Here is a 19,208-nt window from a genome sequence, read left to right as displayed (position 1 = left end):
ACATTCAGCGTATCTCGTGGTTTACAGAAACGGTACAATGCCAACATCTTTTCTGGCGACTGGGTTGAGATGGACTTCTCCTCCTTTGTGCACACAGGAGGTAATTGGGCTTGAATCTCTTCACTGTCTACACAGAGCGTATAGAGACTGTAAGTATATACAGTCTATTTTTACATCAATGGGACTGCGGTCTTCCAGCTCCTAAAGCCTGTAAAGGCCTCACACAGAGAAAGACACCATCTCCCTCCACACACACACACACACACACACACACACACACACACTGTCTCACCACCCACTGCTTGGTGTTTGTTTAATATGGCATTTCAGTATGAGAACAGTATATCCTGCTCCCGTCTTTATAAGGGCACAGCTAATGCAAGACAAACCCCCCCCACACACCATTTGTAATTACACTCACTCACACACTCACACATACACATTTGTTAGTCCCGTGCCAACGGCTGCTGCCTCTTGGCACCACCCAGGGTTAACGTTGCCCCAACTGAGAAATAGCATCTGCTTCATCTCTCTTTTCTTTCACCCAACCGCTCTCTTCACTCTGAACTCACTACCCTCCATCTCCTGTCCAAAAATGCACACATGCTGACACAGACACTCACACACATGTACATGCACACGCGTATTGTGGCTGGCACCAGTGCTGGAATCTTGTCTGTCTGTCTGCGACGGTGAGAAGCGCTGAAAGAACAGATTTAGACTTTTGTGTTCTTGGCGTAAATAGGCCAACTCTTCGAAAAACAAATCCCTGCTTACCGTTGGCCTGGAGTTGTCACTGTGAAGCGAGTAAATACTGGAAAACCAAGTCGTGGAAGGAGCGGTCCTGACTATCGTCTGCTTGAAACCTTTTGTATAGCCGGTGAACTTGGTCACAGAACACCTCGGGTCGTTTTTCAGATAATCCTGAGCGGTTGCTAAATTCAACTCAAGATCAAACTGTGTCAAACACTGATATAGGGCTGATATTCTTAACAGACATTAAGATGTGACCGTTAGCAGCAGATGGGTACTATATTTGGTCGACTCTGTAATTTGAAAGCAGGGAGAGAGAAGTTTGTCTTACTTAAACGAACAAACTGCTGATCGTCGTTGTGGTCTGTGGTCTGAATAATCTTTACTCTTTTTAGCCACATTGGTCTGTTGGTCAACAAATATTTGATGGATTGCCATGAAACTTTGCACAGACATTCATGGTCCCCAGAGGAGGAATCTGACTTCAGTGATCCCCTGACTTTTTCACTAGCACCGCCATCAGGTCAAACTTTTAATTTGTAAGTATTTGTAAAATACTTTGGTCTATGATCAAATACCTGCTAAGCTAATGACATTCATATGAGCCTCAGCTGTTTTTTGTGAGTACTGAATTTTCACATGTTAACATTCTAACATGCTAAACTAAGTTTGTAAACATCAGCAAATAAACAATGCTAATATTAATATGCTAATTGATTGACTGTAAGAGGAAAAATTAACTTAAGTTGAAATCTAAATACATTTTGCACTTATTTTGTTGTCGTTATAGCAAGTTACAAAGCATTATTCCCCGAAAGAGTGGATCACATCATTTTCTTTAGTGATCCCATATTTATAATATTTCATAGACAGTTTTGACTTGACAGTTTTTATCTTTTTCAGCACTAGGTTGAAGCTTACTGTCCATTTAAACAAGGTGCAGTTACAAAAACATAAAAGAAATAAAGAGGAATTTGCTTGTCTTGGAAAGAGAGCAATAGTCTGAGTACAGTCTGTAACAACAAACAGGAATCACGCAGCAGGCTTTCATGAGCTTGTGTTAGAAAAAAGTAAAGTAAACAACGCTGTAATATCTGGTCTGGCTCAGAATCAAGGCAAGCTAGAATACTGACAGTTTGCTAAAATAAAACTAGACTTACCTACTGTCTTGCAGTTGAATGCCTCCGCCAACCAGTGAAGTTGCAGGTTATATGTCCTCTTAGACATGTGAGTGAAATTGTCATTATTAGCACATAAATTCTTTGAGTTACGGCCAGATATGTGTTTTGTGAGGTCACACTGACCTTTGACATTTGACCACCAAAATCTTATCAGTTCATCTTTGAGTCCAAATGCCAAATTTAAAGAAATTCCCTCAAGGCGTTCCTGAGATATCGTGTTCACAAGAATAGGACGGACATACGGACAACCTGAAAAAACATAATAACAAATGCATAAAAACAAAATACAATACGATATGGTGTATTGTGACTATGGTGTATATAGTGACTCTGATTACTGCCCAGAAAAACAACATGGTGACAAAACAATGAACATTACTCATATGAAAGTGTGGTATAGTGTTGGAACAATATTGGCTGGGAGTCAAAACGTTTTTGGTTGTGTTTTCATGTGTCAGGGATGCTGCTTTTGGCCGTTCTCCAGTTGCATCCTACACAGTCTACACACACACACAGAGAAAATACACTCGGAGGCAGAGGGGACGTCTAAAGCTGAATAAAGTAACAGCTGCTTTGTGGAAGAGAGAGCGAATGAAGGAGAAACTTCTAACACCGAGAGGAGCCAGACAGAAAGCAAATGTCCAGTGAAGCATAACAAAACAGAGAAGAATGTCTGTGATTTTGCATATGGAAGTGAAAAACAGTTTGTCTCAAACACTGAGGAACACAGAAATACTGTTGTTTCTTCATTTTACGAGAGTTTCATCAGAAGATACAGATAGACAGGCAGAAGGGGGTGACCCTGAGGGGAGATAACGCTGCTGGCTCTTTGGTTTCTACAGAAGACCACAGTCATGCTTGAAGGTATTTCAAGCTGGTTGCAAACCCCGAAAAATTACAGATTCTAACACAGATTTCCGTTGAAGCCCGAAAGGGAAACAGCATACAAGATTTTCAAGCAGAACACACATTCAGCTGAGATTTACTGCTGTAACAATGTATGAAAAGGCCTCATTGTACAGGAGATGCATCCGAAACTGCACAAAATGCCAAAACTGAAAGGGCATCCCAACAGCTTAACGATTATCATGCCGTGCTTAGTTTCTCCGACAAATCATAAACAATCCGGGCTTACAGCTGACTAGTCTAATGCTGACTAGCACGCTATTCTACGCTAACATCCCACAAATGCCGGCAAGGCGATTACCATTCTCTGAGGGCTTGCAGGGGGACAAACGCCTTCACAATGGGACGCTTCACACGCCTAAGCAGAGCTAAGCCGCATGGCATTTCTAGGATATTTCAAGTCAAATTTAATGCAGATTCCTGTTGGCAAGTGTTTTGTTAAATCTATTTTTACCAGCAGTGAGGGACTGATCTGTGTTTACGTCACACTTTATAATCCCTCCCGTCTGCTTTCTTGTGGCCAAACCTCTCTAGCCAAAATTGTTGTCTTTAAAATCTCCCATTCATGCAGAACGTGTTGGAAAAAGCTGCTGTAGATATTCCAATTTCTCTGACGCTTCAGCCACATCAATCCAGAGATATTTATTTTTACAAGGTAGCTTGTTTTTTTATGTAACCCAGCACAGTGAAATTCCCTCGGGTACAATCTGATTCATTTCTAAATTATGTGAAATACACAGCCACATTATTATACTATTCAGAAAGTTTAGTTTCTACTAGAGCTTTGGGGAAACTCAATATTTAAGTTTTGTGCGACACAGAATGACACAAGATGAAACTTAAAAAGTTCCTTAAATGAAATGTAACATGTAATGAACATGTAAATACTGCGTTCAGAGACATACAAAGTATATCTAAAGTGGATCACTTGCTCTGTAATTACAATACTTCTGATAATCCCCACATGTTCAGCTGTGTTTTGTTAAACCTTTCTGTCCAGATTGCAGGTCAAACAAAAATACTGGAGATTTTGGTGGAGTGCCGCCATACGTCACGATAAGGATCATGTTCGCTGTCCTCTGATTTACTCCTAAAACCTCCATTTGTTTTTAATAATCCATCCATGTGATGTATTCAGGCCCGCTAAACCACGCGGTTCTGTGTCTTTGGGGCTAAATGGGGTAATTTGTTTTGTTTTAATAAAGCAGGTGTTTTTCTTGGCTCAGATCGTCAAGGAGTAAATTGCTTTCTAATCACATCACATATGGAAAGTCCAGATGACGGCGGACAGGGCGCAGCGCTGCATCACTGCTGACCCAGTGTGCAGCGTGAGCCCCCCCTGCTCCTCCGACACTCACACAACTCCACACGCGAGGATTAACACAGCTCTGTTTTCTTTGCAAAGCAAAACATGTCACTTCATTTGGCCCAGTTTAGCCCCTAATCACAGTGACGGACAGGAGAGAGAGGGAGGCTCTGTGACGGGCGGCAAGCAGCATGAAGTTAACTGTAAGACAACAAGTGTGCTCTCTATACCCTCGTATGTTTTTGGTTTGGAATCACAAATTAACTTGCTTATGGCATGTCATGTATTTGCCATGTAGTCTGTACTGACTGCAATATACATGCATCTGCATGAATATGCTACGCTCAGAGCTAGTGATGTAGAATAAAAAGTGAGAAAGACTGCTTATGGTGGGTGTGAGGGTCCAACAAAGACAGGATTTTCAACCAGGAGACCGCTGTTTGTGTTCCAAAGTGTTGTTGAGTTATTTTGAAGTGATGTTAGTGTCGTTTGTGACGTGTTTTCCATAGCTATGTTACATTGTTTTAGTACGTATTTTACATAGTTTATGTACTTATTTTAAGCCCAACCATGATGTTTTTCATAAACATAACTAAGTGGTTTTGTTGTCTAAACCTAACCGTGACGTTTTATGGTAACAATGTGGCGTGAAATGACAAGCAAAAAGCTTAAAATGCGTTACGCTACGTTGTTACGCTACGTTGTTACGCTACGTTGTTACGCTACGTTGTTACGCTACGTTGTTACACTAAACCATGATCTTTTTTCTAACCTTAACCTTGTAGTTTTGTTGCCTAAACCTAACTGACTGTTTCGCAATGTTAACCACGTGGCATTCTGCTTTCCTGCAAGCGTGATACAAGGATGATATAAAACTTATTTTTGGTTCAGAAAAGCCGACATTCAACGTATCCCGTAGTTTGCAGAAACGTACAATGGCAACATTCAGGACTTCCACCCAGGAGACCATTGTTTGTCTCCCATGTGAAACCGAAAGTAAACATTGACTTTACGCTTGTTACATGAGGTTACGCTCGTTACGTAAGAAAATATGCTAATGTTTTTTATTTATTTACGGTAATTACGTTGTTACGTTGCATTGTTACTTTGCATCTTTACGCTACGTTGTTATGCTACATTGTTATGCTACATTGTTATGCTACATTGTTACGTTACATTGTTACGCTACGTTGTTACGCTAGGTTGTTACGCTAGGTTGTTACGCTACGTTGTTACGCTACGTTGTTACGCTACGTTGTTACGCTACGTTGTTACGCTACGTTGTTACGCTACGTTGTTACGCTACGTTGTTAAGTCAACACAAACCAAGATCTTTTTTCTAACCTTAACCAAGTAGTTTTGTTGCCGAAACCTAACCAATCGTTTCGCAACGTTAACCACGTGGCATTGTGCCTTTCTGTAAGCGTGATACGAGGCTGGTATGAAACATATTTTTGGTTCAGAAATGTCGACATTCAAAGTATACTGTGGTTTGCAGAAATGTAAAATGCCAAAAAATTTTCTGGCGACTGGGCTGAGCAGACATTATTTATCGGGTTATTATGAGGAGTTCAGAGTATAAATTTCCGTGCAATTGTACCACAACACAGTCGAGTAAAAGGTTGCCAAAATAAAGACAGAGAATAACATATAAAAGGGAACACATTGTGCCCATTCTGTTGAACAATGCTCCACAAACGTGCGTTCACAAAGCAGCTCAAACAGTAAAAGCAGTCTTCAGGAAAGAGGCAGGCAGCAGAAGGGGGCCTGTGTGGCCATTCAAACAAGCAGCGTGTGGCTGCGGGCCTAGAACAGCCTGCAGTACATTTCCATAACAGGAAAGGTCAGTGTTGTGGCTCCAGGGGCTTTAGAGACGCTAACACAATCCATACTGGGAGCTCTCTACTCTGCTGCTCTACCTGTTTGCTGGACTCCATTTGGTGCTATAGTCTAATATTACACACTGTATTGTATATCATCACTCTAACTTTAACTAATTTCTGCTATATTATATATAGCACAAACTATACTTCAGGGATTTTGTTTTCCAGGAATTGTACTCTAAAGTTTCTCTATCTTCAAAATAGAATAAAGTAAGAAATGGTTTGGAAGATAACTGGGTAACCCTTTTTATACTAAACCTTAAAGCTGAAGTAGGCGAGATTGGAGCAAATATGATTAAAAAAAGTTATTTTTATAAAACGGTCGCTATATCGTGACAGTAGTTCATGAAACAGGTAGCCTGACAAAAATCATGTGCCTCTGTGTCCTCCGGTGTCCTTCGGTGTCCTTCGGTGCTCCTAACGGCATCTGCAAGATTTCACCGGCCGGAGGAAAACAAGCAGTAAGAGCTGATCTGAGGTCTGCTGTCCATCTGCGGTCTATGAGAGCCGGCTGTCAATCACTCGCTGATCAAATATGAATCAATATTATGTTATGTTAATGCCTATTTCTCTCCTCTAATGTTTTCAGAATCATCTTGTAGTGCACGGTTTAGCTGTAAAATGAGAATGTTTGTGACACCGCCGCCATTGTGAAATCTGGTGAAGGAACGGCAAGTTCTGGTCACATGACCGGAGCACAGCCAACAGGAACGCTCTCTCAATAAAATGACCTGTGATTGGTCAAAGTCTTCCGTCACGGGCTACATTTTCTAAAGCCTGAAAACAGAGCCATGAGGAGGAGCAGAAGTCTAGTTATCTCTCAGAACACTTGAATTACAATATGCTGAAAGGTTATTATGGAAGTTTTGCCCAATGATGCCAAAAATATATACAGCCTACTGCCACTTTATTGGCAAGAAATCGTCCTCCAAATGTAAGCAACAACCGTTTGAGATTGAGTGATGTTTTTTGAAGGAAAATTCAGTTCAAAAATATTTTGTATCTTCTCCTGTGAGCTCCACAACCTGCTAAAAATAATGCATATTCATGTCTTTATAGAAAGTACAGAAAGCGGATTTAATTTAGTGTGTAATAAGAAGAGACAGAAACATACAGTATGTGTGTGCTGTGTGTGTTGTGTAGCTGTGGTTGGCTGTGCGCTCTGACGTACAGTGTTTGAAGTTGTGTTCCATACAAAACAACAGTAGAGGAAGTTGAAACAGCTTCTGGTCTTTCTCTTGGACCAGGCCTCGGGGCCTCAGGGGGCCCATAGGAATAAAACACTCCTTAGCACAGCCTCATATACTTCAACACCTGCAGCACACAAAAGCCCTCTGTGAGCGAATCGGCCCCTCAAAAGTCAGAAACGCTCCTGTACGACAAGGAAAAAGGGAATGTTGGGTAACAGCGTGTCTTTAAGGAAAATCACAGTTGTGATTTTCTTTTGCGTTGCAATGGATTAAAGCATAGATATGATTGCTTTACTTGAGTATAGTTGCTTAAACAATTAACTAATACCAATTATTGTTTTTAGATGTTTTTTATCTCCTTGTTTTTTTTATACTAAATTGAAATACAGGTTTTTTTTGGTCATAAGTGCTCTTGAAAAAACTGCTATACAAATACAATCATTGTGTTTTTAATCATTATTGTTAGAGCTTTATTACATAAATAAATAAAATCTATACACCTCATTTACATCGTGGTCGCCTCACACCCCCTCTTTACCCGACTCACAGTATTTTCCCATGGAGTCCAGCGCTCTCAGGACTGAGATTGAAATAATATTGACACTGGAGCGGCTGAAAAGACACAACATAGCTAATAGATATAATTATCTGACATAATTATCTCCAATAATAACAGCAGATAATACCCCTCTGTCTGAGCGTGTTTGTTGTTGAGTCTGAAGGGATCCTCCCTGGAAAGATGGGCAGTACAACTTGTACTCCACCCCGCTGAACCCAGCCAGGCCTCACCTTCTGTGGGTGTGGGAGAGTCAGATTGCAGCCTGTCAGGAGCAGGTAAGGCTGAGGTTTGAGGTCGGCCGCTGCGTGGGTGTGTTCCCCTTCAGGCACGAGCATCTGTCGACTCTGGAAACTGTGGAGTGTCCACCTTGTCCGAGCCCGAGAGCAAACCTAAGAAACCCCCAAACAAAAACAGCAGTGGGTAGAATACGCATAACCCGCTGCACGGCAAGATTTTAATAACATTTATAGTCAAAGTCATTAATTCAAGAAATCGTTATGACAGCGCTCGAGTCCAGAGAGTGATTTCTCAGTCTGGTTCGGGAGACTCAAGTCCATTTACCTAATTAAAAAAACAAACCAGCAGTCTCTGTGGCTCTTGTGTTTGCTGCTGCTGTGTGATGGAGGGCATAAAATACAAGCAGCAGTAGAAATCCAAATAGACAGCAGGGTGACATAGAAAAGCTGGAGGAGAAGAGGCAGAGGACAAAGAAAGGAGAAATGAACTGACGACAGAGGAGTCTGCTATTGATGAAGGCCTGAGAAGTAACTATAGATAAAACTTAATTTATTTGTATTTGGTGTTAAAGGAATAGTTCTACATTTTGGGGAAATACACTTGGTCGCTTTCTTGCTGAGTGTTAGGAGAGAAGATTCTAGCTACCAGCTAACCGGGCCCTATACGAACAGAATCAGCCTACCAACACCTAAACCTCACTAATTAACACGTCATATCTCGTCTTCTTAAACCATACGAAAGCTGAAGTATAAAAACAGGAAGTTGTGGTGGTGGACTATTTCTTACTGGTCCCAATATAGTCCATAATGGTCCAGCACAAAACCCCCCATAGAAATTGTTATTTTCTCACTCCCAACTCATCTAATACGGCAGCTTGGTCAGTGGCTCTATACCGGTCTAACTATGACGCTCCACGTACCCCTCTATAGCGGCAGTTTTGGACGTGCAAGTCTGCCTCTATTGGCCGTAGTAATTATGATGGGAGTAAAGGAGGATGTCAGGTGACGTAGTATAAAGAGTCCTCGTAGGGAGGAGGTCACAAAATAGGACCCAGGAGACCGCTTTGTGTCCTATATGAAGCCAACTTATTGTGTGTGAAACTGACTTATTTTACGTAAATTAACTTAAGTCACGTACGTAACATACTTAAGTTATGTATGTAACTTTAGTTTCGTAACAAACACGCTTATTTTAACCCAAACTATGATCTTTTCCTAAACATAAACGAGTAATTTTGTTCAGGCTGTTCTCATACACCGTTCGTAGCTATACCTACGAAAAGTAATGCACTGTAATTTGTATAAATCCCACAAAATCAATTTGTATATAATTCACGTAATTGTGAACCAGGAAGTATAAAGAGCGACAAATGCCGCACAGAGAGGAGGTTGGGGTGGATGGGTGTGTCTAAAAACACTGGACTTCTGTTCGTTCCTGTGTAAAACTAAAAGTAAATGTTGATTTATTTGTCACATAACTTCCGTACTTAAGTTGAGTTATTTTCACCCAAACCACAATCTTTTCCTCAACGTAAAACTAAGTGGTTTGGTTGCCTAAACCTAACCACTTGTTTACTAGTGAAGACTTGAAGGTTCTGACTAAACGGTCCTGACCAAACGTCCGTATGTGACGAGCTGGGGTGAGAATGTTTTGAAATGAGTCACATTAATGTTCTCAAAGCAAGTAAGCGTAACTCTGAAAAATGTCACACTAGTCTTTTAATGTGTTTAAATGTAGTTGTTTTTTAATCAGAAGAAGAGAGGGACCATGATGTGGACGGAGAAGAGGAGGAGAGAAGCAACAACTCTGGCAACAAGGGAAAGAGATGAGAGAGTGTAGAGAAAGTGGAGGGTGAAGGAGGAAAGTGAGACAAGGCTGTGCGATGCGATGAGGTGGAGGCAGTGGAGGGGAGGAGGGAGGAGGACAGGGAGATGATGCAGCAGTAAGTACAGCAGCAGATAAAAGCTGCAGGGGAGATGATCTGAGCGTGTCTATTTGTTCCAGTAAGAGGCCCACAGCATCGCCTGATGACTCACCTGCCGTAAGACTGCATCACCCCACAGTATGAGATCATCAGGTTAATCTCACCCCCAGCACACGACGCAGCAGCAGCAGATCAGACCGACAGACTGACGGACAGACACACTGAAAACAACTGATCCTCACACACACACTCAGGAAAAACATTATGGTTTTAACATGCTGATCCACTTGGGCAGCATCAACCCATTATCATAGTATCAGCCACACTAAACATCACCTGCATTAATTATTAAAGATCAATTATTGATGATGATGAAGGCTAACACCAACCCCACCTTAATTCACTTTAATATGTTGACATCCATTATTACATAAATGGATCTGAGGGAAGAGCAGAAAATCGTTATGTTCGACTTGGCCTTGAGAGAATCTGCTCTCTGCCAAACTTAATAGTATTTTCCACCATTTTTATACAAGACAGTCAATATTATGGACATAAAACACACACACACACATACATGTATAAAGCTGCTGTTGCGCCCACTTGTCCTTGAGTCCTGGCAGGAATAATGAAGACGTCACCTCCCACAAAAAGGAAGAAATAATAATCAGCGTAATACTTTGCACTGCATGTTGGCCACAGTAAGATCCTCAGGTCTTAGATCAGTGAAATGAACGGGGGTCAGAAGTCTAATAGGATTTATAACTATCTTTTACCACAAACTGCATTTAAGGCAATAAGCTGAATTATTCATTTGTCTAATCTGGGCTTCTGCTGATCCGTACGAGTTTGAGCGCAGCGCAGAGCACACCGAGTACTTAAGCTGCGGCCCAAACGACACTTTAGTGCTGTGGGACGAGCGTTGGGTTACATAGGAGAGGAGAGGCTCACTTCAATTATGTTAGAGGAGAAGAAAGAGGGATGGAGAAGGAGGGACGATGGGGATGGGGAAGGAGACAGAGGAGCAGGTATAAAACTGAAATACACTGCAGTTTAATAAAATGGATCGCTGCCAGACGCCTGTCTGATTGATGGTGGACAGACATTATTATGCTCATTGCAGCGATGTTGGCCCACATTTTGTTCACAGCAGCAGGCCAGTGTTTAGAGGTCTGTGGAGTGACTCTTCATTATTGATGCTCTGTAACAAGAGTGGGCGCTCCGAAACCAACACTGGTTGCGTGTAAGCTTCAAAGAATTCAACACGTTTAACCTCACCTACATTTACCAAGAACCAGGGGATCATTTTTCACAATTCTCATTCTTCTGCAGAAACAGTTTTGGTGCTGAGAGCAACAACAGCTGCATAGCTTCCTTTTAAAAACACAGAAGTCCTGGCCAGGTCCTGTTTCTGAAGCTATACTGGCCCGAAAACACCGACCCACAAACCCAGAGCGCAACCCACCCGGAACTAAAGCAAACACCAGATTCCCACCGGGGACGTATAAACCAACGTGCGGACGTCCTCCAGGGAACACAAACCAACGTGTGCGCATGGAAAGTATTTAACGTCTTTTCATGCCGCGTGCATTCTTCACCCTCTGCTACAAAGCCTGACGGCGCTGCGCACAGAGAAGGGCCATAAAGTCCATCAACCAACTGTGCAGTTGTGGTTGCAAATGTGCTTATTTAGTCACGCTCCCAGAATGCACAGGGATCTGGATGCTGCTCCATCAGCCTTAGCATGAACTGTGTCGGCTGGGTATGATGAGCAACACTCAGGGCAGAGCACGAAACTTCCCATGAAGCATGAGTAATGTTCACTTCTGTTACACTTTCAAACCTGTTACTAACGTCTTACTCACAATTGTACTTCATATGAAAAAGTGCTGTATCTAAGATAAGAGAACTGTATTGTATTTTATTCATCAAGGTATTTTTGGAAAGTTCACTACTTTCCCACAACCTTTCAGCTTTTGTTAGAAGATACATTTCTTGAGCGAGAAAGTTCACTCTTACTTGTGGAAACAACAGTTTGATAAAACATTTTAAATTTATTATCCTTTGATTTTCCCAATGTTTGTACTATTTATGGTCAGCGTTTTTTCTGCAAAAGCCATTCAATGTATTTACATTCAGTAATTATCTGTCTTTACTTTCATATCTCCTAAAAAATTACGTTCCCATACAATGAAACTGCATTGTGAATTACGGTGTAAGAGAATCGTCTTTTGTTGCAGATTACATTTGTTTTTGACGCATCACAAATACATCTATACTGATAGTCTACGAAATACTGCGTAGGGAGGAGATCGGGGTGGATTGGTAGGTCAAACAAACACAGGACATTCACCCAGGAGAAAGCTGTTCGTGTCCCGTGAGAAACCAAAAGTCAACGTTCACTTATTTTAATTTATGTGCATAGCGTAAATAACGTAACAAACGTAGTCACTTTAAGCTCAAACATGATGTTTTTTACTAAACCTTACCAAGTAGTTTTGTTGCGTTTTTTCGTTTTGTTTTGTTTCAATTTACAACGTTAACCACGTATTTAAAACTTTGGCCGTAATCTTGCAGAAAATATGTTTCCCTCAAAACGTAAATAAAAATGCAGTTTAGTTGGGAATAAGAATTTAATTTTGTAGGAGACAGGATTGCTATTTATAGTAGTTTTTGTTGGCAGCGGCGGCCACGTTTGTCTGTCCTACTTTTTCAATATTTTATTTATATTCGAAACATATAACCTCCATCGTTACACCACATAACACTACATTATAGGCTTTAAAACATCAACAATCTTGTGTTTTGTTCAATTCAAATAGTCTAATCTCATATGAATCTGGAATCTTTTGACTTTTTTATTATTAAAATATGAGAGTGAGAACAGTGAGACTAAAACCAGCGGAGTAAAAAGTCTTAGACCACAAAAAGATTAAACAAACATTTGAAACTGGACTGATCTTGATCCCACACCTACACAGAGCCACTGAATGGTTAGTCACTCACCACAGTGGCCTCAGCCTACAGACCAACATACTATAAGTCTACCATTCAAGAGGAACTGAGCAATAAACTTCAACTCAGAGGTCATTTCATTCAGTTTTAGAAACTGCTCTTCTAAGAAAGACAACCGATCAAATCCCCCTGACTTTCTGAATTAATACTGAACCGTAAATGACGTTCTGGCTGTTTTGGTGTGTGAGATTGTGAGTGGGCGTAAGACAGCTGGCCCAAAAGTCCAGCAGCAGCAGCAGCAGCAGCAGAAGAAGAAGAAGAAGAAAGAGAATTACCCCGGTTTAGACTCCGATCAGTCACACTAACTCTGCACCTTTGACGTTTAAACACACAGCTTTGTCTCAGCAAAATCCTCTTTTCATCCCCGCTGCCAGCGCTTTAAACTCAGACAGACATCTTAAGGGCATCTTGTTTCTACTGCTATATTTAACTGGATGTGTTTTAACTAGTAGGATTTAATTCTATAATTTTTGAAAGTATAAATGACACTCCTATACCATGATGTGATGTATTGATATCCTAAATCAGCTGCTATATACTGTAATCCGTCTTAAGGACGAGGACGGGAGGCACGGTTTCTGGGAATCGTTCTCAGGCAGCATGGGTGCATTTCCAGTCAGTCAGGTGACCAGCTCTGCTCAGGGATCTCCCGATGGTCATGTGACGCGCTGCCCGCGCGCTCTCACTCCTCCCCTCTCTCCTCCATCTCTCTTTCACTTCAGACAGTACCCCTTCTTTCCACTCTGCTGATTTAACACCCCACTGCCTCGTCAATGAAGTTCCCCTCAGCTCCTCGTGTCTAATGGGGCAAAATCCCCTCTGTCCTCCCTCTTCATCCCTCCATCTCCTCCTCCTCCTTCTCCTCCTCCTCTACGGGGACTTAATCCACTGTCTGTCCCTGCTGTCTCTTTGAATTATTCAGTGGAGCGCTGCTGCTCGCCACAAAGAGCCATCACTGGGACAGAAAGAGGTTAGACAGACAGTAGAGTATAGGAGGGAGGGAGTGATGGAGTGATGGCAGCAGATGTCTGACTGGGAGCTTCCCAGGAAACCCCACACTCATCTTCCTCACCCTCCTCTTCCTCCGCTGTGGCAGCCCCAACCCGCCCCCGGGTATATAACCTGCTGTCACGGCAGGTCAACTGGAAATAGACGGCGTTCTCGATGGCGAGCTTGACCTGATACAGAAACCGGCCGGGTGCACAGAGAAGTCCGGAGAGGATCGTGTGTCCTTCCGAGCAGCCATCATGACATAGCAAATCTGCCCGCAGCCTCGTGCCCAACTGAACGTCAGCCTGAACCGGCAATAAAACGCCACTCATTTCACCTGAGTAGTTATTGCGGTCTGGGACATTTTGGGTCATATTGCTTTCTTCCCAAGACTGATACCACTGTCATGTCTATATGGTAAATATGAGGCTACAGATGGGAGAGGGTTAGCTCAGCTTAGCATAAAGACTGGACACGGGGGGAAAAGCTAGCCATGGTTCTCTACGAAGGTCACAAAATCGGCCTACCAGCACCTCTAAAGCTCACTTATTAACAGCTCCCAACCAGGAAATAGTCTGGCACATAACCATGCGTAAAACAGCAAGCTGTCATTTTAAAGCTTCAGTTTTTAAACAGAAAAATGATATGTTGATCAGTGAGCTTTAGTTGTGCTGGAAAGGAGGATTTTGTGACCTGTGGACAGAGCCCGGCTAGCTGTTTCCCCCTGTTTCCAGTCTTTATGCTAAGCTACGCTAACTGGCTGCTGGATACAGATGTTCAGGACAGTGGTTTTCAAAGTGGGATCCGGGGACCTCCAGGGCTCCTTGAGGAGGCTCCAGGGGGTCCCCAGCAAAAAGGGGAATCATTCATATATTTTATTTTATTTTATTTTATTTTATTTTATTTTATTTTATTTTATTTTATTTTATTTTATTTTAATAGTCCTAATTCCATTCATAATAACACATTGACAGAATGTATGGCTATTTTGGTCATAAGTTTCATACACTTTCTGTAATAACACAAAAAGCAAAAATCCTATCAGATGACGGACTTTATAGGACAAAATCTTATCAAACGGAGTCCTTGATGTGAAAAAGTTTGGGAACCATTGATGTAGCAGACTGGTATTGATGTAACTCTCTGCAAGAAGGCGAAAAAGCCTATTTCCCAAAATGTCAAACTATTGCTTTAAACTTTTAAATATCAAAATTAAGATAAAGATAAATATTTTCTGAATGTTTCTGATGATGCTGTCCAGTCTTTTGTTATAGACCCACATGCAATATCTCCTGAACACAGTATTTTAATTGCTGCTGACGACATGATACTGCTTTATGAAATGCTCTGTCATGCTCGAGTAAGTGTGTACTGATCGAAACCGTTGAATCATCCTCAGATGAGGCTTGTTGCGGAGGCATGAAATGACTTATCACGACCAAATGGCGCAAAACTGGCAGAAGATATTCAGATTAGATTCAGTAAATATCCGTTTCCAACGAGATCTGTAGAGATCATACAATTACTGTAGCCTACTACAAGTGTTCATCTGGATACAGCAGAGGTTTTATAGTTATGGATTATGATGCAGATTATTCTAGAGTTTGGGTTCCTTCACTCTGTTGAAGTGTTGAATCCTAAAACAAAAGATGTACTCAGAAACTTCCTGCAGGTGTTTTCCCCAAATAACCTCTGCTATCTCCCCCCTGATCAGTACCCGTGAAGACACTCTGGACTTCATCATTTTTGTCAGTTAAAACGTAGCCCTCCAACCTCTGGCTTTGACAGACCATGCATTTCCCGAGTGTGTCACCTTAAGTGGTATTCTTTGTGTTTGAGGGAAAACCCTCACAGTGAAAGCCATGCAAATGTTGAGGGGAATGGGTGGAAGAAAGCCCCTCCTTGTTGCTGCGGCGCCTCACTGAACAGTGAGGGGGGAACCGAAGCACATCGACCCGGCTGTGGGAGGTGATGCAATTGTCAGGAACTAGAGGCTGAGGAACTCCTGACCTTTCCTTTCATCTGCACTTTCTATCGCACCTGTGCAATGCACGGTGGTGTCGACGTGAAAATAAACAGTGAGGGAAGGGCTTTCAGGAAACAGACAGTGTGTTACCGTATGGATTTTAATGCAAATGTATGTGTGTGAGAGCGAAAGTGAAAGAGAAATTAAAACAGAGGGAGAGGGAGCAAAAGAAAAAACAAAGAAAAAGAGTGAATATTGTAGGTGAGAACAGAAGAGGAGGTTGAAGAGTTGAAATGAAGATTGGGTCAAATACGTATATCAGAGGGAAAAGCCGCACAGAACGAGCGTGCTCCTTTTCCTTTTTAAATAACTGCATGTGGTAAAGCCATACAGCGCTGTAGTGTGATATGAGGTGATGTTCTTGGGCAGATAGTGAGTATGGTAATACCCCAGACTGGGGTTATTTCTGTGCTGTCTGTAAGCCTGCGTGTAAACGCATGTGTGCATTTGAGTGTGTGTTTCACTGTGCGTGTGTGTGATGTAGACCATGCAGAGTCAGTCAGTCTGTCGTGGGGCTATGGGGGATTCCTGTTTAGTCCTTCAGTGAATGTCTGGGGGCTCACTGCAGGGAGCAGGCGGGGCTGCTGGGAGGGCTGAGAGTGGGGGTGTGTGGGTATAGGTTATCAGCTGCCCTCGATGATGTGTCCAATTTCTGTTGTTTATAGTTCATGTCTCCTCGCTCCACTTCTTTTCTACTCTCTCCCACAGCCTCTCTTCTTAATGAAAACACATAAAACACACCTTGAGCTCCAGCAGCCCTCTTTACATTCTGTTTTCATATTGCTTTACCGCGTATTTCTATGTCTGTCATATCTTGTTTTGTAAAACAAAACCATATCTGCAGGTGTGTTTCCATTCGATTGTCAAGCAAATTTTAAGTGAACTTTTGAAATGTTTTTTCCATCAACTGGTTTGGGGCTTGGCTGCGCGGTTTTGTCCGAAGTTGGCGGTGTAGGCCGCGCTTTACGCATGGCTGCAATCCGCCAATAAACAGAGTAGTAGAAGAAGTAGAGGTTGAAATAGTTCTTTTATGTCAGCTTGGCCATGTTTCATGCTGTCCGGAGATGAAGACAATATAAATATATATATCTGTGAGTTAAATGTTCGCTATGTCAGAATTTACTCAGCAAAGGCGTTTCCATAATCCATTTAGCGCTCTTTTTCAACAAAGGCAAAAACCACCTCAAGCGAGCGGAAGTTTTATCAAATTTTGCCGTTTCCATGCAGATTTTCTAATGTGATACTTCAAAATGTGCACGAAGATACGTTAAACATGGCTAAACAACAATTTCTTAAATTATTTATCTTTTCAAAATACAGCGTTTACATTATATCCTTCTCCTGACTTGTTTCTTTTCTTTCTCCTGCCAACTAACTACCCCATGAATTAAAAAAGATTTCAAACAACCCCCTACTCACATCATGTAAATTTAGCAACTAAGCAGCGTGATCCTTCTACATTTCTAACCTTATGTGTACTGACCTATATAGAAAAACAAGTGATACAAAATAAAGAGATTGGGCTGATGTTGCTGAAGTTCAAACAAATTCATCAAATTAAAACATATTACTCCTCTATATCTTTACATAGCAAATAGTTGTTTGCTGCTATATTAATGCTCTGGATATCAAATTTAGCTCCTATTTAGAAGTTTATTATAAGTGCACATGTCGCCTTCTTAGAAAGGTTTATGTTGCCTCCTGCATATTTCTGCTAATTCAATGTAAAGATTTCAGGCAGCGTTGTGCAAGGTGGTCCGACAGCAATTTCCAAATTTCATGCATAAATTATGTCAAATCTGTAGTTCTATATTAATGTAGCTGAATCTATGACTCTAATCAGTTACATATCGGTTAATATTTACACTCCTTTTCAATCAGTGCATTCATATTTTCGATGACTGGATTTCTTCTTATGTGCTCACTCTCAGAAAGACACCCTGACTAAAAGACGCCCATCTTAGCTTCTGCTATTCTCCAGCCACATCCTTTACCCTGCACTTTGTTCCTGTATGCAAACATCTGTTTGTTTTTTTATCTGTTCTGTATCTCCTCCGCAGACGCTTTGACCTCCACAAACACACTCTAACCCTTCCTACATTGATCTCTGCCTTCCTCTGTCTCAATGCCGAAACCTCAGATACACATGTTATGCGTCCTAACATGCAGTCCTCACGACCTCGAGAGACAGCGGGGGAGGTCAGAGGTGAGGCAGCTACCTCTGCTCTTCACAACCTGACACTCCAGAAACATGACAGCTGAGACCAGCGTGTGTGTGTGTGTGTTTTTGCATGTCTGTATGTGTGGGTTCATATGTGCCATTTGACACCCTGAATAAATAAACCGCGGTATGTTCTGTGGAGAAATTGTTTATTTAAATGGATGGCTGACTGGTCCGTGAGAATGTGTGTGAATTGTGTGTGTCCCCTCAGTGTGTGAAATGAGAGTGTGATATTGTGAACAAACAGAGCAGATAAAACACACTGTTAAAGAAGTGGCTGAATGTGACAGGAGGCTGGCTGGGTGTCTTATTTTCTGTGGAGATGGCAACTTCTTTACATCATGAGATGTGTGGTGTGTTTCTGTCAATCTGTCAGTTTGATACACACAGCGACAGAGAAGTCGTGCACACACATTCACACACACACACACACACACACACACACACACACACACACACACACACACACACACACACACACACACAAAGAAGCCCTGCTGTCAATCAGCACTCAGTAAGAGGCAGGAAACAGACAGGCTATTCTGTCCCTTGGCACAAGTCCCTAAACTGTGGCCTGGCTACTGCAGAGAGAGCACTGTGTGTCACACGCTACAGATACAGGCTACCCTCTGTCACACACAAATAACCTCAGTCCACTCGCTCTATTTCTTTCTGCCACTAACCCGGCGTTCACATCTGCATGTAGGCACGGCACCCATTCATACACAATGCACAGAAATAAGCTGGAAAACTATGTCTGAGCTAAACAAAGGAGGCGGCGGCCTGCTCGGAGAATCCCCTTCACCAGACCAGAGGCCTGTACTACGAAGCAGGATTTGGGGTTAACCCTTCAGGGTTTTCAGTCCTACGACAGTGGTTCACTTCTTACCAGGGTAGATCGCCATGGTAACTGATGCTGAACATCTAACCTGAGGCCTGTTCTACGAAGCAAGATTTGGGGTTAGCGTGGTAACTTCAGGTTTAACCCTTCAGGGTTTTCAGTCCTATGACGGTGGT

The 19,208-nt window shown here is 42.1% G+C and overlaps 1 long non-coding RNA gene across 1 annotated transcript in view; it reads left to right on the top strand.

Annotated features, from left to right (window-relative positions):
- Positions 1 to 18,176, top strand: part of LOC141768071 (uncharacterized) — a 33,323-nt gene extending 15,147 nt beyond the window's left edge. The window contains exon 3 of the long non-coding RNA XR_012593988.1: positions 18,031 to 18,176. This is a non-coding gene — a long non-coding RNA (uncharacterized LOC141768071). The remainder of the gene's footprint in view (positions 1 to 18,030) is intronic.
- Positions 18,177 to 19,208: the final 1,032 nt, after the last annotated feature.

Source organism: Sebastes fasciatus, chromosome 5 (assembly GCF_043250625.1).
Source record: "Sebastes fasciatus isolate fSebFas1 chromosome 5, fSebFas1.pri, whole genome shotgun sequence".
NCBI lineage: Eukaryota > Metazoa > Chordata > Actinopteri > Perciformes > Sebastidae > Sebastes > Sebastes fasciatus.
This window is presented reverse-complemented; position numbering and strand designations above follow the sequence as displayed.